The sequence below is a fragment of the Puma concolor genome, chromosome B1 (genome assembly GCF_028749965.1).
Source record: "Puma concolor isolate L17-30 chromosome B1, mPumCon1.1.hap2, whole genome shotgun sequence".
Classification (NCBI taxonomy): Eukaryota; Metazoa; Chordata; class Mammalia; order Carnivora; family Felidae; genus Puma; species Puma concolor.
This window is the reverse complement of record NC_141670.1, coordinates 131,301,405-131,324,804: the sequence shown is the minus strand read 5'-3', so window position 1 is coordinate 131,324,804 and position 23,400 is coordinate 131,301,405. Positions and strand designations below refer to the sequence as shown.

The following is a 23,400-nucleotide window of genomic DNA, read 5'->3' as shown; positions in this document are numbered from 1 at the left end:
AAAATAAATAAATAAATAAAAATATGTGTATTAGGGGTGCCTGGGTGGTTCAGTCAGTTAAATATCTGACTCTTGGTTTCGGTTCAGGTCATGATCTCATGGTTTGTGAGTTTGAGCCCTGTGTCAGGCTCTTCACTGATCATATGGAGCCTTCTTGGGATTTTCTGTCTCCCACTCTGTGTGCCCTTTCCCTCTGCTCTCAAAAATAAATAAGCAAACATTTAAAAAAATATGTGTATTAGGTAATTTTTGGAACAGGCAGTATCAAACATCTGCAGTTTTCCATTGAATTCTATTTAGATACCACTAGATGGCTTCCCTCTTAAAAATAAGGTTTATATCAAATCAGAATGTTCTTAAACACCTATAAAATGTCTTAATTTTATTTGTAAAAATAATAATGCTTTTAGAGGTTCATATCACAATAAGTTAGAATTCTTGAAATAAAATGTTATCATGACAGGATTTTATCCTGATGAAAGAGATATGAACACCCCCACACATAGTTAACCCTTGAACAACTCAGATTTGAAGTGTGTGGGTCCACTCATACATGGATGTTTTTCAATATGGTACATATGGTACTCTAATGTATTTTCTCTTCCTTATCATCTATTAAATAACGTTTCTCTAGCTTTATTGTAAAATGCAGTATATAATGCATATAACATACGAACTTTGTGTCAGTTGACTGTTTATGTTGTCATTAAGGCTTTCAGTCAACAGTAGGCTATTAGTAGTTAAGTTTTTGGGGTGTCAAAAGTTAAACATGAATTTTTGACTGTCCAGGGGTTTGGCACCCATAACTACTGTGTTGTTCAAGGGTCAACTGCATATTAGTTTAAAAATTCAAGAGTATAAATTAAAACTCAGGTGTTATCATAATGGATACACATCTATGTATTTTTCTTTTACTTAGGAATAAAAAAGAAAGGTTTATTTTGTTTCTGCATGTCAAGAGGATAAATGAGATATTCATTTTTTAAAATATACTCTAAAATAGATAACAACATTTTAACCAAATACTGGCAAGAACCCATGATAGAAGGCATAAGGTCTATACCTTCTTTCTCTCTGTTACTGACATGTATGAGTATTTGTGGCTATAACCTCATGTGAATTCGCTTTGAATCTCTTGTGTATTCAAGTGCAGGGCTTACAGTCAGAATATGGTTTAAATGCTAATCTTGATACTTTTAATCTGTGTGATATTGGGTAAATTGAGTTACATTGTATACTCAGAGAAAAATTTGGAATGAGATTGGAAGGAGCCATTAATAAGTCATTCTTGTGGCAGAGTCTGAATACCTAAACTTCTGAGGTCAGACACTGACACTGCAAGGACAGAGCAAATGGGAGATAATAATATATAGTCTGCATAAGAGAAATGAAAATAATTTGTAAATTGACAGACAAAATATATGAGCAGAACAAAATCCCTAAAATGAATGAATAAGGAAAGTAAAGGAGTAAATGAAAAAAGACAATGGGAGTGAGATACGTTAAAGAATTGGTCAAGGCAAAATATAAGGTAGGAAGTAATGGTGTGTCAGAAACAGGTGTCACAAAATGTATGGTGGGGTGGATTAGTTAACTTGAAAGGATTAACCCATATATTAATATAAACTAATATTATATATATTATGTATATTAATACGTGTTAGTATTTATTAAGTTTGAATTTCTGGTGTAGTTATTTGTGTGACATAGCCATGGTAAACCTTTGGAATATGCAGAAGAGAAAAATTAAGGGTTTAAAAAATCTGAAACTAAACTAAAAAATGTCCCCGCAATTTAATTTAAAGATAATGCTATTAAATACAATAGGTCAGATTTCTACATGAGTTAGTATTTGGGGGGGAATTTATCTGGGCCAGACTATTAACAGAATGCTCTTTTTTGGGATCATCAATGATAAATAATTTTGTAGTGTAGTGATTAAGTACATGGATGCACTTTGAAGTAATACTGTGCAAATATGACTAACACTGACTCTGTGACTTGAAACAATTTAATACATTTTTTTCTTCTTCTTTTCCTTGGTGTGAAGAGATAGCTCTAGGTATATATGGATTGCACATTGGAGCTCACTGTTTAAATAAAATAGTGTGGTCCAACAGCTGGGAACATTACATACTCTAGATCAAGATTATCTCATTTTGAATATCACTTCAACTGTTACTGGTCATGTGACATTGAGCAAATATATCTCAGCCTCAACTATACCATCTGTAAAATGGCCATAATAATCATAACAGATATAGTTAGCACACAAATGTGAGAATTAAATGAAGCAATCCACATAAAACTTTTAGCAAAGTGTCTAGCATGCCTGAATACTCAAAAGTTACCCCCTATAATTTTATAGATTATAAATTGTACAATCACTCATTGTTTTATATTTGTAAATATGAATGCCATTTCATACTGATGAGCTGTTTTCTACAATTTATTTTTAGTTATTTATCTAAAATATATAAAACCTAAATGCTAGTTTTGTATAGTAGTTCACAATTTTTATACCATAAAAGAGTTGAAAAGAGCTACAATTAAACAACAGACAGTATTTAATAATAAATGAAGAAAACTAGCAAATAAGGCATCAACAAGTAGAAAATTGAGTAAAAAAATGACACTTCGTGATTTCTCTTAACTGAAGTCTAGTTATTAACTAAGAGAAGCACTGGAAAACCTTTATTTGTAAGTGTGTGTCTTGATTTTAATAGTATTTTGTTGTGTATATGTATGAAGACAAAATACCTGTTTTGCAATGGAAAGACATTTCATAAAATATTTAATTATAATGCAGACTCTCAAAATAGTGTCTATGAATTTATTTGCTTTTTTAAAAGATACCAGATATAAATTTTGAGAATAAATCTCAAATTGTTACTAATTCTCTAGCTCAGTTGGTTAAGTATGTATTTTTTAATAGGATCAGTGTGAATAAGACAGGCTATGTATATAAGCAAAGAGAAAAAATAACAAGAGAATAGTGTAAACTCATCACTTAATATATATATATGTATATATATATACACACACACACACACACACATACACACATAATACGCATACACACACACACACACACACACATATACCATGCCTATCCACAACCAGATTCACTCAATGTCCAGGGAACTTCCCAGCTCCTTCTCCCATAATTAAAGAATCCCTATACAAAACAGGAAAAGGAATAGAAAACACTTTGAGAAGATTGGAAAATTGTCACAATTTGAGTAAACTTATGTTGGGGAATCCTGCTATTTGTTTTTTTTTCAAGTAAGGTATAATTTTAAATAGAATAATTATTCAGTATTCTTAAAAACTAACAAACACTTTTTTTTAAAGAAATATATTTCTAGTTTTTAAAAGCAAGTACCTGTTTCTTTGTTTAGGAAACCAGATTTGCAAGACTGTATACAAAGGAAACACACATATTATATATATGTATATATAAGTTTGTGTGTGTGTGTGTATACACACATGTATTTATTTATACACTAAAAATTTAAATATTTCAGCTTCTTACATAAAGTATACCAATATTAAAATTTACATAAGCATAATATAAGCTGATTATTTAAACATAACAATCTGAAAATAAATCATATTTAAAGAAAAACACTTCTTTTTTAAAAAATAAATTATTTTGGAACTATATCCCCATTGTAAATCAAATATAACCCATTAAACAACAGAAAGAATACAATCATTTTTCTATTTATGTTACAAAAAGTATTTTCATTTTTCTTTTCTAATATATTTATTAACTAACAGCATGACTAACAGCATTTTTATTAACTATAAAAAACCTTTTCATTGTTTTATTTTTTATTGTAAATTGAATAAAGATGGAATGTGTCCCCTTCACCTCACAGTCAAAAACTAGCAACAAGAAAAAAATATATACAAATACGTGTAAAACAAAGACTATCTATATCAATGAACCAAAACAAATGAGGAATAGGTGAGAAATGTCTGGAGGTTCAAACAGGGTCTATGAAGATACCTTTAAGCTAGCCCTAGGAGGGTGATTTCAGCTAAAACTAGCAAAGCATAGTTCTTTAAGGTTTGTTACAAGTCTTAAGCAGGAAAGATAACAATCCTTTATCTGGAACATCAGGAAGCTGACTGAACAGGCTAGCTTTGGGAATTTTCTGTAACTGATTTGACAACAAGAAGCCTAGCAGAATAGACTAGTGATAAATCACATTGAATCACCCTTGGTGTGGCAAACACACAACCTCTGCACTGTAAGCAACATGCAGCTGCCAATCTCTGATGGCAGAGGAAAAGTAAAGGCTGAAAGAATTCATTCACACACAAAGCCCTGTATTACCTGAAACTTCAGAATGAATTAGGAAGGATTATTGCCAGTTGGCAATGCAACAATGGCCTTAGAACTTCTTTCAAAGAAACAAAACAAAATCCTGCAAAAGAGAACTGAAGGAATGAAATATGAATACATTATGTTTAGATCTAATGTAATGAATACATTATTTTAGATCTATTTTTAGATCTAGATTATTTTTAGATCTAGATTATTTTTAGATCTAGTTCCAGAACTAAAATAAAATAATAATTATAATAATAATAATATAGAGAACTCTTTTGAGCATCTGGGGAAAATTCTCTAGTCGTTTGAGGGGACAAAAATTATGTTATGCTCAAACTTCTTCCTAATGGCATTTAGTTTTAGAATTTTGAAGATTAATTATAATTTTCTGAAAGTTTGATCTGATTATTTTACACACAGCCAAACATTTATTCAGTACTGAAGCAACAAAAAAAAGTTAGTGAACATTCAAAAATGCAAAGAGACATTTCCCATGAGCTGATAAGAAAGTCCTATGTAATAAATTTCAGCCAACTGAGTGATGGAGAAAGAAATTACACCAAAAAAAATGGGACAATGATTGAATCCTTTAAGTGTAGAGCAAGAATTACAATGAGTATGTGATTTCAGAATACTCATAAATATACGGAGCCTTTAGTGAAAAAATGATACAGCTTACAAGGTTTTGGAGAGGAGACGATAAAATAAGTGGGAGATAGCTCATTTTTTTATAGTCAAAATAGACAAATTGTTAGTTACAAGGTAAGCACTGAAAAAATGATATGTCCAATTAAAGCCAAATGGATAATGGATATAGAACAAAGTAGAATAATTGGAAACATACTGACACTGATTGAAAATATCCTAATTGCTCATTCTATTGATTAAAAAATTTCTTCTTAAGAAAACATTGTAAAACAATGGAATATATATTGTTTTTAATTTCATATATATATATATATATATACATGTATATATGCAAGAGGGGGTAGAGAGACAGGAAAGAAAATATATCTCAGAATATATCTTAGAATATCTTTAAAAATATCTCAGAAAAGTATCTTAGAAAATATAAGATACAGAGAGGCTAGATGGTGCAGTAGTAGAAGGACTCTAGGCTTGCCTTGCCACTTGAACACAGCTAGATAAAAATAAAATCATTCTGAATACTCAAGAAATCTATCTGAGGACTGACAGAGAAAAATGCACAACTCTGTGGAAAGTGCTGCTTTTCTAGGGCAAGTGTGCCTGAGAACCAGAGCAGTGGGCCCCTCCCCCAGAAGATCAACACAACACTCCCGCCCCTGCATGCACCATGTATACTGACCATAGAGTGCGGCAGAGTTTCAGCTCTAGGGGAAATAGCATTAAGTCTCTTTTAATAAGCAGACTAAAGCACATTTGGTTAAAGCTCACCTCACTCTGGCAAGTTCCAAACACTTCCCACTGCAGGCAAGGAGAAACTCTGTAGAGGACTGACCTGAGAGAAAGAGCAGCCAAAACAGAACAGCAGAGTGCATATAGCACACACCAGAAACACTTCCTGAAGTGTCAGACCCTCTACAGTATGTGACCTCTTCTTTATAAAGCCATTGCTCTCAGGAGCAGGAAACCTAACAGGCTTTCCTAACACACAGAAGAAGACAGAGACCTAGACCAGATGACAAGCTGGAGGAATTCCTCCCAAAAGAAAGAGTAAGAAAAGGTAATGGACAGGCATCTAGTCAAAACAGATATAAATAATATGCTTAGTCCATAATTTAAAGCAAGAATCATAAGGATACTAGCTGGGCTTGAGAAAAGCATAGAAGACACCAGGGAGTCCCTTACCTTAGAGATAAAAGACCTAAAAAAGTAGTCAGGCCAAAATAAAAAATGCTGTAACCAAGTTGTGAAACTAACTAGAGGTTAGTTTCTACAAGAATGGAAGAAACACAGGAACAAATAAATGATATAGAAGATAAAATTATTGAAGATAATGAAGCTGAAAATAAAAGGGAATGAAAAATATTGGATAACGATTAAGACTTTGAGAATTTAGCAACTTCATAAAGTGTAATAACATTTGTAGCATTAGAGTTCCAGGAGAAAAAGGGAGGAGAAAAGGGACAGAAGGTTTATTTGAAGAAATTATAACTGAAAATTTCCCTAATCTGGAGAAAGAAACAGAATCCAAATCCAGGAGCCACAGAGAACTCCCATCAAAATCAACAAAAGCAAGCTAACACTAAGACATATTTGTAGTTAAATTTGCAAAATACAGAGATAAAAAAAATCCTAAAAGCAGAAACAGAAAAGAAATACCTAACTTAAAAGGGAAGACAAATAAGGTTAGCAGCATATCTATCCACAGAAACTTGGCAGACCAGAAGGGAGTGTTATAATATATTCAATGTGCTGAATGGGAAAAATATGCAGCCAAGAATATTCTATTCAACAAGGCTGTCATTCGGAATAGAAAGAGAGATGAAGAGTTTCCCAGACAAACAAAAACTTAAGGAGCCATGCAAACCATTATATCAGCCTTGCAAAAAATATTAAAAGAGACTCTTTGAATGGGGGGAAAAAAACCCAAAAGTGACAAAGACTAGAAAGGAACAGAGGAAGTCTCCAGAAATAGTGACTTTACAGGTAATACAGTGGCACTAAATTTATATCTATCAATAATCGCCCTGAATGTAAATGGATTAAATTCTCCAATCAAAAGAAATAGGGTGTCATAATGGATTTAAAAAACAAGACCCATCCATATGCTGCTTACAAGAGACTCATTTAGATCTAAAGATAACTGCAGAATGAAAATGAAAGGATGGAGAACGATTTATCATGCTAATGGATGTTGAAAGAGAGCTAGGGTAGCCATACTTATATTAAACAAACTAGATTTTAAACCAAAGACTATAACAAGAGATGAAGAAGTATATATATCATAATAAAGGGGTTTGTCCACCAGGAAGATCTAACAATCGTAATTATTTATTCCTCCAACTTGGACGCATCCAAATATATAAAACAATTAATCACAAACATAAAGGAACTCATTGATAATAATACAATAATAGTAGGGGACTTGAACATCCATGCACGGTGATGGACAGATCATCTAAGTAGAAAATCAACAAGGAAACAATGGCTTTGATTGGCGCACTGGACCAGATGGACTTAAGAGGTACATTCAGAATGTTTCATCCTAAAGCAGCAGAATACTCATTCTTTTCAAGTGCCAATGGGACATTCCCCAGAAGAGATCACATACTGGGTCACAAATCATGCCTCATCAAGTACAAAAAGATCAAGATAATAACATACATATTTTCAGACCACAGAGCTATGAAACTGTAAGTCAACCACAAGAAAAAAAATTTGGAAAGACCATAGATACACAGAGGTTAAAGAACATCCTACTGAAGAATCTATAGGTCAACCAGAAAATTAAAGAAAAAATAAAAGAATACATGGGAACAAATGATAATTAAAACAGGATATTTCAAAACCTTCAAATGCAGCAAAGGCAATCATATGAGAGAAGTATATAGCAATACAGGACCTACCTGAAGAAGCAAAAACAATCTCAAATATGCAACCTAACTTTACAACTAAAGGCGCTAGAAAAAGAACAACATATGAAGCCTAAATCCAGCAGAAGAAGAGAAATAATGAAGATTAGAACAGGAACAAATGATATAGAAAACAACAATAAAAAAACAACAGTAGGACAGATCAATGAAACCAGAAGCTGTTTCTTTGAAAGAATTAATAAAATGGATAATCCTGTAGCCAGACTTATCAAAAAGTGAGAAAACCCAAATGAATAAAATCACAAATGAGTGAGGAGAGATCCCCACCAACACCCCAGTAATACAATTGTAAGAGAATATTATGAAAAATTTTATGCCAACAAATTGGGCAATTTCAAAGAAATGGATAAATTCCTAGAAACATACAAACTACCAAAACTGAAACAGGAAGAAACAGAAAACTTGAACAGACTGATAACCAGCAAAGAAATTGAATTAGAAATGAAAAAACTCCCAACAAACAAAAGGCTAGGGCCAGATGGCTTCCCAGGGGATTCTAGCAAACATTAAGGGAGAGTTAGTACCTATTCTTTAACTATTAAAAAAAAATAGAAATGGAAGGAAAACTTCCAAATTCAGTCTATGAGTCTAGCATTACTTCGATTCCAAAACCAAAGATCTCACTAAAAAAAGAGAATTACAGGCCAATAAATCTGATGAACATGGATGCAAAAATTCTCAAGAAAATACTAGCAAATTGAATCCAACAGTACATTAAAAGAATCATTCATCATGATCAAGTGGGATTGATTCCTTGGCTGCAGGGTGGTTCAATATTCTCAAATCAATCAACATGATACACCACATTAATAAAAGAAAGGATAAGACCCATATGATCCTCTCAATAGATGCAGAAAAAGCATTTGACAAAATACTTTATAAAAATCCTAAACAAAGTAGGGATAGAGTGAACATATATCAACATTATACAGACCATATACAAAAGACCCCCAGCTAATATAATCCTTAATGGGAAAAAACAGAGAGCTTTTCCTCTATGGTCAGGAACAAGACAGGGAAGTCAGCAAGGAAGAAGTCAAACTTTCATTATTTGCACATGACATGACACTGTATGTAGAAAACCTGAAAGACTCCACCAAAATATTGTTAGATCTAATACATTTATTCAGTAAAGTCACAGGACACAAAATCAATATACAGAAATCTGTTGCACTTCTATACCCCAATAATGGAGTTGCAGAAAGAGAAATGAAGGAATTGATGCCATTTATAATTGCACTAAAAACCATAAAAAAACCTAGGAATAAACCTAACCAAATAGGTGAAAGGCCTGTATTCCGAAAATTATAAAACACTGATGAAAGAAACCGAAGATGATACAAAGAAGGAAAGACATTCCACGATCAGGGATTAGAAGAACAAATATTGTTAAAATGTCTATATTACCCTAAGCAATCCACAGATTAAATGCAATCCTTATCAAAATAACACCAGCATTCTCCACAGAGCTAGAACAAACAATCCTAAAATTTGTATGGAACCACAAAAGACCCCGGACAGTCAAAGCAATCTTGAAAAAACAAAGCAAAGCTGGGGGCATCGCAATTCCAGACTTCAAGTTGTGTAGCAAAACTGTAGTGATCAAGACAGTACGGTACTGGCACAAAAACAGACATATATAACAATGCAACATAATAGAAAACCCAGAAATGAACCCACAACTATATGGTCAAATAATCTCCAACAAAGCAGGAAAGAATATCCAGTGGAAAAAGATAATCTCTTAAACAAATGGTGTCAGGAAAACTGGACACAACATGTAAAGAAAGAAACTGGAATATTTTCTTACACCATACACAAAAATAAATTCAAAATGGATGAAAGATCTAAATGTGACACAGGAAATCGTCAAAATCCTAGAGAGAACACAGGCAGCAACCTCTTGACCTTGGCTATAGCAACTCGTTACTAGACACATTGCCAGATGCAAGGGAAACAAAAGCAAAAATGAACTAATAGGACCTCATCAATATAAAAAGCTCTGCATAGCAAAGCAAACAATCAACAAAACTGAGGCAATCTTTGGAATGGGAGAATATATTTGCAAATGACATATCTGATAAAGGATTCATATCCAAAATCTATAAAGAACTTATCAAAATCAACACCTCAAAAAACAAATAATCCAGTTAGGAAATGGGCAGAAGGCATGAACAGACATTTTTTCAAAGAAGACATATAGATGGCTAACAGACACATGAAAAGAAAAGTCAACATCACTGATCATCAGGACCAAATCAAAACTACAATGAAATATCACCTCACACCTGTCAGAATGGCTAAAATCAATAACACAGGAAACAAAGGTGTTAGTGAGGATGTGGAGACAGGGGAACCCTCTTACACTCTTGGTGAGAATGCAAATTGGTGCAGTCACAGTGGAAAATAGTATGGAGGTTCCTCAAAAATTTAAAAATAGAACTACCCTACGATCAAGCAATTGCACTGCTAGGTATTTACACAAATGATACAAAAATACTTATTTGAAGGGATACATGTACCCCATTGTTTATAGCAGCATTATCAATAATAACCAAATTATGGAAAGCACCCAAATGTCCATCAGCTAATGAATGGATAAGAAGATGTGATACACACACTCTGGAATATTACTAAGCCATAAAAAGAATGAAATCTTGCTGTTTGCAACATCGTGGATAAAACTAGAGTGTGTTACAATAAGCAAAATAAGTCAGAGAAGGATTAATACCATATGATTTCCTTCATATGTGGAATTTAAGAGAGAAAATAGATGAACATAGGAGGAAAAAAGGAACGAGCAAACCATAAAACGGACTTTTAACCATAGAGAGCAAACTGAGGGTTGCTGGAGAAGTCAGTTGGGGGCTGGGTTAAATGGGTAATGGGTATTAAGGAGGTCACTTGTGATGAGTACTGGGTGTTGTATGTAAGTGATGAATAGTCACTAAATTCCAGTCCTTCAACTAATATTATACCCCGTGTTAACTAACTGGAATTGAAATAAAACTTGAATTAGAACAAAGTATATTTATTATTTCCATTAAAAAAAAGAAGAAAAGAAAATATAGGATAAATATAAACTGTTCACTTGTGTGACCTGGTGAGGGGTGGAGAAGGTGTAGATGAAATTTATTGTGGAAAGAGAATAAATGCAATCTAAAAGGAAAAAAAAAAGATTAAATTGTAAAGACTACCCCCAAGGATATTTTGTATGATATAATCCAATATATGAAATGATGTAAAGTTATATATGTATATCTTCATGTAATTATTCAAATCATAATAATATCTGAGGAGCCAAAGTCATGACAAGTAAATTCGAACAAATAAAAAGTTAGGGCTTCTTATAACAATATCACATACTCTTGAATTTAGAGCAAATACTTTTGGGACTTTAAAAATGGATCTTAAGCATGTCAAAAGTTAGGCAACCTTGCTTATAATTAAAAATAAATGACAGTTAAATTGAGGTGCCTGGGTGGCTCAGTCAGTTGAGTATCTAACTTTTTTTTTAATGTTTGTTTACTTTTGGGGGGGTGGGTGGAGAGAACGAGTGGGGGAAGGGTGGAGAGAGAGACACAGAATCTGAAGCAGGCTCCATGCTCCAGCGGTCAGCATTCAGCCCGAAGCAGGGCTCAAACTTAGAAACGGTGAAACCATGACCTGAGCCAAAGTCAGACACTTAACTAAGTCACCCAGGCACTCCAAGCATCTAGCTCTTAGCTCAGGTCATGATCCCAGGGTCGTGGGATTAAGCCCCACATTGGATTTGGCACTGAGCATGGAACCTGCTTAAGATTCTGTCTCTCCCCATTTCCTCCTCTCCCCTGCTTGCGTGCTCTCTCTCTCTCTCTCTCTCTCAAAAAAAAAAAAAAAAAAAAGCACCATACTTCAACTCAGCAATTGTACTTCTAGGAATTTATATACCTGTGAAATAATGTATATATAATAATGTTTAGTGTGGTGTTTGTCTGCAATAGGAAAAGTTTGGAAACAATCTTCGTGTCCATTGACAGGGGAATGTTTGAATAAATTATGTTAACATCCATATAGTAGAATGCCCTGCATTCTTAGAACAAATCAGATGGATCTTATCACTGATATGGAACTATCCCTGAGATATGCTAAATGCAAATGGTGCAGAGATGTGTGAAATGTGGTATCATTTGGCAGAAAGCAAATACTAATAATACAAATGTGCTTGTAATAACCAGTTGCTCTGCGGCCTGTATAGGTAGGAAACAGGAGTAGAAAGGAAACCTAGTTTTCATGGTATATATTTTTATAACTACTGAATTTGATATAAAGGATATGTACTAACTTACCCAGAGCCTAAATTAGATGATGGATGCATATGAATAAAAATTACAAGAAGGGTACTCAAGAAAGTATTCAGTGGCAAGCTCTGGGGAGTAGAACTCTTTGCTGCTTAGGGATTGAGGGGATTAAAAAGAGACATTTATTGGTTATGGTATATGCTGTTGTGTTTGAATTTTCAAAATATGAGCCATGTCTTTTACAAAAGAAAGAAGGAAGGGAGGAAGGAAGGGAGGAAGGCAGGCAGTGAATTATTCTACTCCAAAACAATAAGAAAGTCCCCTTCTCCAGGAGACCAAACTTTTGAATGTGACTGATTTGTGCTACTAGTTGATCAAGCTCTCCCAGGCGGTCTTTGTTAAAGAAAACAGCACTATTTTATCTTATTAACTATGTGTCTTAAAGATAACACCTTTGAAAGGTGAAATGTAAGACATAATGAACTAATAATTTTCAGAAAGTCCCCACACTAAAGGAGATCTTGTTGGAATTTAAAAAGAGTTGCTGAGCAAGGATTTTATTCATGTTATTCAATACAATGCATTCTTCAAGTCTCTCAAGCACAAAACCTAATGCCTAATTTAAACAACATTTGTGTAAAATGCTGATTAGCTCATTATTAGAATACACCATAAAATGCTATTAAGGTTTCTCTTGCTAACTTTCCCTTTACTAATGTGAAACATTGGACAATATTGTCTAATAGAAAGGTTGATAATTTGAACCTCAGCTTTTCACAAGTACTGGAATCAAAGTCCAGCTTATAAACTAAAGAAACTGCAAACATATCTTCTGGTCTCAACAGATGGTCTATTTAACCTATAAATTCACTTTAGTGACCAGCATTGCATCATTTAATGTACATTTTAAGATTTTTTTGTTTGTTATAACTTCTATTAAATGCAGCATTTGACCTCTATAAATAAATTTAAAAACAACATTTTCAAAAACAACATATAACTTAGTGAAATACATCCTATAATTACCTACATTTTGAGCTTATCATTTTCTTCTGTCAGGCATTCATTGAACCGACTAGAAGCGCAAATATATTATGTTTTCTCATTTTATATTCTTAAAAACTATTTCCTAACAGCAGACAAAAAGTATAAACATTGGAGGCATTATGTAAGAAGGCAATAAGAGAATGGAAATTCAAAAGGAAATGGAAAATACCTTTAATTTTCAATTACATAAAATCCACCTATCTGAAATACTTTGAGGGTTTCAGCTTACTATTAGTTCTCTGGTCAGGTCTCTTTGTTCACTCCAAATTCATCCTTCTTCCATTAGCTTTGATAAACAAGAATTGTAAACCTTTAAAATTCAATCTCACCATTCAACATTTACTCTGATTCTAATTTAATTCTTTGAAGATACTCATCAATTTGCTTTTTTTTTTTTCTTATTCTGCCATTGCTCTAATAGATGTTTCAATTAAAAACAAATTCTAGGGTCTGAGCAGATAGCTCGTTTAGAGGCTCATTTGCCACTTATCAGTCCAGTTGGAATTTTGAGTTTATGTGAAATAAATTAAAATATTTATTTTAGTGATATTATATTTTGAGTATATCTAATCATCTCTCTTCTGCCATTCCATCCTTCAAACATGTGAAAACTTTAAACATTTTTACCTTGTATTTTTCCTTTTAAAATCTGGGTGTTCTCAGTTCCTCCAATACCCAGTTGGCATGGTTTCTAGACTTTTTATCATGTATCTTAGAAATTATCATGTAATAATCAGTGTTCCAGGGAAATTATGATAAATGAAATTCAACAATTATTTGTGGTATGATTAGTTCACAATTTTGTGGAGTGAGGGGTAAAATCCTTTGAGAGGTAAAATAGACTAGTGACTAAGAGCACAAACTCTGAAGTCAGACTAACAGGTTTTAAATTCTGGTTCCATCATTTTCTGTTTTCTTTTCTTTTTTTTTTTTAATTGTTTTTAAATGTTTATTTATTTTTGAGAGAGGCAGTGACCGAGAGGAAGAGTGCAAGCAAGGGAGGGGCAGAGAGAGAGGGAAACACAGAATTGAAACCAGGCTCCAGGCTCCGAGTTAGCACAGAGCCTGACGCGGGGCTCAACGTGGGGCTTGAATCTATGGACCATGAGATCTGGCCTGAACCAAAGTCGGACGCTTAACAAACTGAGCCACCCAGGCACCCCTCTAACTGTTTTCCTAATCGACAAAATGGAAAACAAACAAACAAAAACAATGCGTTTCTCATAGAGTGATGTAAAACTCAAATGAGTTGACGTGAATCAAGTATTTAGAACAGTATCTGGTACATAACCAGCACTATATAAGCCCTTGTTTTTATCTTTTGTCTTATATTTTGTCCCTAGAATCAAGCTAAAATAATCATAGTTGTTTACCCCCTATTGGAAGGGAGATATACACTCAAATTCATATTGACTTAGGATATAATAAAGAAGCTAAAATTCTTAGCACTTTTTTTCTTTTACACGAATCACTGGTAAGCCAGGACTCCTTTTCTTCAAATATATACAAGAGTTCTCAACAATAAACTGAGATTTTGTGTAATTCATGATGTACTTAGAACGAATAGAACTTTGGCTCTTCGCTCACTTGGAGTCTTTGTGGTATTTTTGTTCCAGCCTAGGTTTGATAACTACACAACCTTGAAATTGAGGAAAAATATAGCACAGACTAAGTTTTATTTGATTTGATCTTATTTGTCTACCACTGTTCTAGTGTTGTGATAGATTGGATTTAAATTGGGACAAAAATCAATGTATCTATTTATAGTTTAAAATAAAGGTTCATGTCCTGTACTTCTCCAAAGTAGGGCAGCCTCGTTTTTTCTTAATAGGAGACAGGCCTGGTGTAGAAACCGTATTGAGGTTATTTGGGAGTAATCAGGTCAAATAATATGAGGCATTCTTTTGAATTCTGCATAAATGTTGGTTCATTTGTGATTTGGTAATGTTTAACTATAGGAAAGGAATTATAACTATATATTTTCTAAGTATAGGATGATCAGAAATATTGGAAGAGAGATTGTTTCAGTTGTTCTAGATCAAAATAAAATTGCATTTTATAATGGATGGATCATAATTACTATTTATTGGAAAATGAACAGTTGCCATGGCAATAATGGCCTTCTGTAAGTGTATTAGACACATTTTAAATGCATATTAAACCAAGGATAAAAACTTTTAAAGAGGGCTGCATGTTTTCTTTAAATGATATGTACAGGTGAGGAGAATTGATGTAGTTACTCCCAAAGTAACACACAATCTCTTACAAAGATCCCACATGTAGAATTAGCAAATTTTATCTAATTTCCAGTTTGCCTAAGTGGTTTCTGTTACCAATCATATCCTCATCCTCTACACAAAAATGACTCTTACCTAGTAACTTTGTGGGTAAAGGTTAGCCTGTCTCTCCCTGTAATTTCTCTTTCTTTCTCTCTTTTATCATTATCACTTTTTTACTGTTATCTTTTCTTCTTCTTCTGTTTTATCATTCCTTGTTTAATCAATTCTACCTCAGGAAATTTACTTCATATGTGAAGATAAAATCTTCTCAAGAGGCATGCATTTTCTTTGTCAGAATCATGAAGTAGACTATGGCACAAGCATATGGGTTGTTTTCAGTGAGGAAGCTAAAGTGATATAATTATCTAAAATGGAAATGTCAGTCTCTGGCATTCAGTACTAGACTTCTAGAATTATTTTAAACATTATGGTGTGCATAAAAATCACTCCAAGAACAGGTTACAGTGCAAACTCCCTAAGTGACGTTGGTTCTAGCAATTCGAAAGGATCTGGCAATCTGTATTTTAAACAAGATCTCTAGTTTACTGTTATACAGGTAGCTTTGAACCTAAGGAAAGGTAGTCTAAAAAAAAAACAAGCGTTTGATCTAGCTCTAGCTTAAAGAACTGGCTGTCACATAGAATAACAATGAAGGAAATGCAGTGACTGACTATACTAGAGTAGGGCTTTTAGGCATGAGGGCAATGTCTCTCTGATTCTTTAAACTCTTGGATCTTTATTGATTAGGATTATTCAGGAGCTGAATCAGAAAGTTGGAACACTGAGGTCATTGTGGTTCTAGAAATTGCTCTACGTATTTCACATACTCTCAGTCTTTTTGTACACAGAAAGTGCTGAGCAAGCTACTTCTGATCTAAGGAGGTTGGGGTGATGCAAATTTTCATACTTATAATTATTATATAAGTATTTCACCCTTAGTAAGATTGTTACACAATAGAAAAATGAAGCATCTGAAGAGGATACCCCAATTGATGAGTTTACTGAAATCCCAATCTTGGTGCATTCCCTGGTGGAGTCTGGACATCTCTTCTACCTTATGCATGATATAGCTGTCCCCAAATAGCTGGGCAATATAAAACATACAAGAAAGTGCCTTTTAGGAGGCTGACATGAATCACCATTGATGGTGAATGAAGAGTTCACCTAAAATATTTGTAATTCAGCTTGTGATAAATTTCTTGAAAGAAAAAGTGCTTTCAAAGGTTAATTGTTGAGGCATATAAATTGTCTGAAGATGTTTTCATGTGAGAATGAGAAATAGGAAATGTCTTGTAAGCTGAAGATAAGAAGCCCTCAGTCAAGAAGGAAATGAGGTTGTATTTATCTGGGGTTAAAAGCAAGACAATTATTAGCATATCATAACAAAATAGAGACCTAAAATAAAGTGTCTAAAAATGAAATAAAATAAAATCCAGTATCCCAGAAGTCGTGTAGTCAGTGTAAAGCCAGCATTTATAATACAGAAGGAAACCTGGTAACCAATAGTTTGTCTAACAAGCTGTTTGTACTTCTTACCAACTTTAAGGACTAGTGACCAGGTGTGCACACTTTTGACCCTACACATATGTAAAAGGAAAAACTTAAAGATTTTGCACTGTAAAAGAACAGTTCTGATAACTATGCTTTTATTCTTAGCAGGGCAAGGGTAAGAGACAATATGAGAAGTTCTAAAATATTTGGAGATGGTAAGTTGATCTTGAGTATATTGAGATATATGTCAAGTTAAAAGAGGGGCGTTTATTCAAAAATTAAAATTACAGGGGTAAAGCAAAGCCTCACTTGGAAAATTGCCTTAATGGAGTCTCATTGTCTTAGTACAAATCTTCCAATTTGTAAAGATTTTCAACTGTGTAATACTGTTCTCTATATAAAAGTCTAAACTCAGTCTATAACTGAGTCACAATAAGCAGAAGTAATTTGATAAAATTGGGTGAACTTAAAGGCTAGTATGTCCTACTCCAAAAACCTCATGACTCCATCCATGTTCACTGCAGGGATATCAATGGAAAATAAACTAAAATCATCTGTCAACCACCTGGGAACCCTCCTCTGTCAACCACCTGGGAACCCTCCTCTGTCAACAGTATTTTTCTAGTTTCTAGTCAGCCAGTTATTGACGTCCTTTTTTTTTTCTTTTTGGAATATGGACACAATTATTTTTTTCTTTTATCTGGGTAAGGTTTTGACGAGATTAATAATATGAATCATTCTTTATGCCATTGTTTAAGAGGCAACCCGTTCTCCAAGAGTCATGCTTCTCACATTTCACATTGGATTCATGAGGGAATTTGTTTCAGATTTGGTTGTTCTAGTGAGGGGACCAAAGACAACGTTCTAAGAAATGCTGCCCTAAGGAATTCTGCAGATAATTAATCTTATCCACAATATGTGACATTACAACTTGAAGTCTGAGATTTGTCAACATACCACTGAAGGCTGTCTTGCTAGTGAAATTAAAAGAGAAAAAAAATGACATTTACTCATGGATAAGAATAGCTTAAATGAAGCCAGAACTTCAAAGTTTAAACAAGTTACCTGATTACTTTTGTCTCAACAAGTAAAAAATCCAAGTCAATCAAATACTTTCTCTCCTGCTATGAACATAGTGCATATTTAGTCTTTAGTGTGGAACTGTGTTAATATTAAATCGGCTTTACAATTAGGGGACTAATCTTATAAACCATTGAATTAAAAGCATTTCTTTTATAGGGAGGGAACTAGGTGATATGCCCATAGTGTCACAATTATCAGACCTGGGTTTGAGTCCAAATCTCCTGATATTTAATTTTGTCATGTTTCAAATGTGGCACATTAAGGAGCCAGAGGGGAAAATATAGAAAATGCCAAACTATTGTCAAAGCTAAATATAGTTTTAAACTGATACAACATCACAGCCTTTACATTGACCCATTTTCTAAGAAAATTTCAGCATGGGCAATACTAAAAGTATTTTTATGTCCAATTTTTAATAACCTTGTCCCCAGAAACAGTTATATTTCACTTAAGACAGAATTTTACAAACAGGAATAAATGATAAAATGAGCTAGGGGAACTAAAATTGTTTTATATTAGGTTGAGTTATTTGAGTTTTATAGAAATAATCATATTTACTGCAGTCTTCTATTAAAACATTGCAGAAATTAACCCAAGATAATTTATCTACATGTTGCTTATCTATGATATTTATAAGTCAATTAAAGTATTTACTTAGGGTTTACAAAGTATTATACTGTATGCTTTGGGAATAGGTGTTTTGAGCCCAAGGAAATAGGATAGTGTATTTCAAATTGTATTCCTACCAAACAAATAATGACTCCTCAGCACCTATTTGTTTAATGAATACATATATAAAGTAGTAGGATGCACTCAATAGTTTTTAAGTTTATTCTGTAAATGATAAAGAGATGCATATGTAGAGAAAACATATACAAATATTTAAACTTAAAAGTCAATATATGATACTTATTACTCGAGAAAAATAGATAATAGTTGATATAGAAGTTCAAAGAGTAATACAAGGCTTCCAACTTGTCAGAAAATAGGAAACTTTTGGGAAAACAGTACGTATAAGCTAAACGAAAATACAGATTTTATTTAAATAGAGGATTGAGCAGTACAGATAATCAATTGTACCTTTGTACCAATGTCACTAGCATAAGCAAGACCAGACACACTGGGACCAGTTTTGTAGGATTTTGTATTCTGGGTTAAGGATTTTTAACTATCGAGTCATATAAAGTTATAATTGAATCTATTTTAAATTCAAAGTTTTTACTTTCTTTGTAGGTTGCAAGTCCATCATATTTAGCAGAAAACTTTTTTTTTTTCATTATAACCAAATCAGTATCATGTGTCTCTTCCCTCCCGGTTATACATAGGCATGTCAATTCTTCTGCAAAACCTATTTATTTATATTGTGATATAAATATATTATGATATATATTAAAATTCTTTTTTGGAAGGGTTAAGAAAAGATATTTTGACATCTTTTATAGTTAGTGAGAAAAACTGTTAGTGATTTACTTCCAACTGATTTTTGAAAACCAACAAATTTGAGAAGGCATTACTAATGGTAGAATTTTACCCTAATATATCTTGTCATACAAATGAGTTTGGTTTTATTCCCATTCCCTACTCACCCCACCCGGTAAAAGAGACAGCTTAGAAAGAATCAGTAAGTGTTAAGATTCAAAGGAAAAACCCACCGTGTAAGCAGTAAGAGATTTGCTCAAGTTATATTTCCTACATTAGACAAAAAGACCTGATTTATTTTCAACTTCTTTCTCAGTCAAAATTGTTCCATCTTTTTAAATGAATGTAGTATGTAGTGTCTATAACTGGTATCTGCTTTCTTATTTCACTTATCTCATTCTTTGTTATTCTTATTTGGGCTTTTGAAGGTAGGGACTAATGTAAAGAAAATTGACTTATTTGATAAAGGTATTTGGAGGTTCAGAGGGAATTATACAATATGATGCCAAGGCCTGTTTTAGAGGGTCAGGAAGAGGAACTGCCCTTAATCCATATGAAACAAATTGACAGAATGGAAAAGGAGGCGGAAAAGGAGGGAGACAGAGAAGAGGGAGAGAGAGACAGAGGTAAGACAAAGATAGAAAGGAATTTTAAGTTGTTCACTGTGAAGTGTGCAATATGAATCGGTCTCCTTCTTCTTTCCCGTAGAATCTTCAGTAAATTCTACTCTGATCAGTGCTTATTCATGAGTAGATTTATTCAGGAACACACACAATCAAAAAAGGAGCAACTAACGTTTGAGTTAATTTTCATACAATCAAAAATATCTCTTAAATGTGTATTATTGCCAGTCAGTCGCTAGGGGATAGAAGCAATTAAAATGGACAATGAGTTTCTTTTGCATAGAGTCAGTCCAAAGGTGGAATCAAAGATCACCCAATGACCCTTTTGATTGTGGGTGGGACCTGTAAATGTGATGAGAGAGCATTCTCTCTCTCATTGGGTTAATAATGAGTTTACTGTGAGGCAATCAAAAGGAAGGTTTTTCTGGATGACCTTGACCCAATAAGAAGAACCCCTAAGGCCCTTCATTAAAAAGGAAGACATTCAAACATGAGGTCTAGGGAGGGGGCCACATAGCAAGGACCTGAGAGTGGCTTCTAGGAGCTGAGAGTGGTTCTTAGGGAACAGATAATAAGTCTTGTGGCTGCAAGGAAATGAATTTTTCCAAGATTTTAAGGAAGCTTGGAAGTCTACAGATGCAGATGCACCCAGCTGACATCTTGATTTTAGCCTGTGAGACTCTGAGCAGAGAATCCAGACTCTTGACCCACAGAATGTGAGATAATAACTTTTTTAAGTTGCTCAAATCATACTAACTAGTTACACAGAAATAGAAATCTAATATGCACTCTTGCTGCCTTCTTTCAGTGTCTTTCTCTTTCTCTGTGTTATTATTTAATTTAAAATCATTAAATGAGAGAATCCAATTGATTGCCCAGTAATAATCCAATATTGAATACCCATTAATGGGCCCCTCTAGGTGTGCCATTTCAAAATCTGGTTAGGCATACCAGACGATTAATAATAACAGTTAGCATTTATTGAATATTTACTACATGTTAAATACTGTTTTAAGCATTCTTTTAATGTATTGACTTATTTAATCATCACAACCATTATAATTGACCTCCACTATATTGATGAGGCACAGAGAACTTAAGTAATATGCTCAAAGTCACATACTAGTAAGTGGCAAAACCAATGTTTGAAAATTCAGGAAGTAGGACTGTAGGGTGTGTGAATTTAATTGTATATAATGCCTCTCCCGATGTATTTGAGATTATTACATGACCAAGTATTAGTCACATTTAGATATGTCATACTGTGAAGTCAGAAGCCTTCCACGTCCTCTGATAAGTTGCAAAGGTACCCTGTAAAGCATTTTCTTATTACTTAAGGAATATTTCATAAGTCTCACATTGATTAATAATTCTGAGAAGCAGTACCTACACTAAAAATGACATCTCTCAGCAAACCTTCAGAGGTACCAGTAAAAATCACTGCTTCTCAAAATGTATGTTTATAAATGAGTATTAATAAAAACAATACTGGGGTACCAAGGTGCTCAGTTTTTTAAGTGCGTGACTCATGATTTCAGCCTGGGTCATGATATCATGGGTTCCGGACATAGAGCCCCTCATCAGGCTCTGTGCTGATAGTGCAGAGCCTGCTTGGGATCCTCTCTCTCCCTCTGTCTGCCAGCCTCCTCATCAAAATAAATAAACTTTAATAAATAAATAACAAGATCTTAACTCCTGAATAGCCATCACCTAAATTTCCACATAGAAAGAAATTCTTTCCAACAAGAAAAAAATTGTTAAAAATTCAGATGGAATAGCGTTTCACAGATTTTCAATTTGGGGAATCTTTGTCATAAGTGAAATCTAATATTAATACATATGCAATTCATTGTAGTTCCTATTTTAGAATGTTCTAATCTATCATTATGTGATATTATTATCTGTCTTGCAATCATGGCTTTCTATGCTAAAACACTTGACTGACTATAAATTAATGAGCATAAAAAATCAGTTTGTAAAGAGAGTCAGGACACACACAGAAAATAATTTTTGTTAATATTATCTTCATGATAACATATCAATTTGATTGTAGTAAAGCAATGTGACCCTTACACTGAATTAGAAAATATTTGAGACGTATTCTCTCTTGACTAATAGCTAATGTAATGCACTTGTTTTAGAATGGTAGTACTCTCATCGCTTCTCGGCCTTTTGGCTAAGATCAAGTGTAGAATGGTAGTACTCTTAAACCTTTACTAATAAAATATCTTGTCTATATTTTTGGTATAGCTAGTCTCTTAACTACTATACATGTTGTCTTATTAGTTTTAATTTAATCTCCATAATATGTTTTCATATTTTGCTTTTTCAATTTTATTTGCACATTTATGCTCCTCTTTCATTTTAAAATGGAGTAGGAATTAGCTCAAGCTCAAATGTTATACAAAAGTTTACTGAAGCTCTAAAATGTGTTAGATACTGTGCTAGGCAGTGGATATATTTTAATAAAAAATAAATTATTGATGCATCATGGAGATTTTAATCTAGAAGAAATCTCTGTGTATATGTAGATTTTTGTTTACATATATACACACAGGAAGTGTGTATATTGTGTATATTGCATACACACAATTATATATCTTAATAAGTGATACAATGGAAAATAATCAATTTGATAAAATATTAATAGAGAGAAGCTACTTGAGACTAAATTGTGTGTGAGTAGAGTAAATTTCTAGGCAGAGGTAAAATGTAAGATGAGAACCGTTATTTGAAAAGCAGAGAAATGTGTTTGAAACAAGAAATGGAATGTATCAAGATTCTGAGATGAGAAACCCTTGACATTTAGAAAGGTGTCCAATGTGACTGATTGAAGGGTGGTAGAGAGAAAGTCAGTGAATACCAGGAAATTGATTTGGAGAGATAGACAAGCCCCATTCATAGAGAACTCGGTGTACCTTTATTGTAATTTAAAGTTTTAGAGATTTCCTTCTTAGTATTGCTGAAGAACAAATACTAAAATAACTTCAAGTTGGTCTTCTCTCCAATGATTATCTTCATCTGGGTTTACTTTTAAATTCAATGTATAGTGTTCTACATAGACCTTACACTTTCCACAAAAATTAATTTGAAATGGATCATATATTCCAATGTAACATGGAGAACTTTAAAGTTTATAGTAGTAAACATATGGGAAAACCTGGATGACCTTCGGTATGGTGGTGAGTTGCAGATACAACATCAAAAGCATGATTCATGAAAGAAAAAAATGATGTTGCTTATTAAAATTTAAAACTT

General features: G+C 33.3%; 1 protein-coding gene and 1 pseudogene across 6 annotated transcripts in view; both read left to right on the top strand.

Moving 5' to 3' along the window:
- CCSER1 (coiled-coil serine rich protein 1) overlaps nucleotides 1–23,400 on the top strand; it is a 1,329,329-nt gene that overhangs the window by 981,073 nt on the left and 324,856 nt on the right. The window lies entirely within an intron of this gene.
- On the top strand, nucleotides 22,299–22,401 carry LOC112859220 (U2 spliceosomal RNA; annotated as a pseudogene).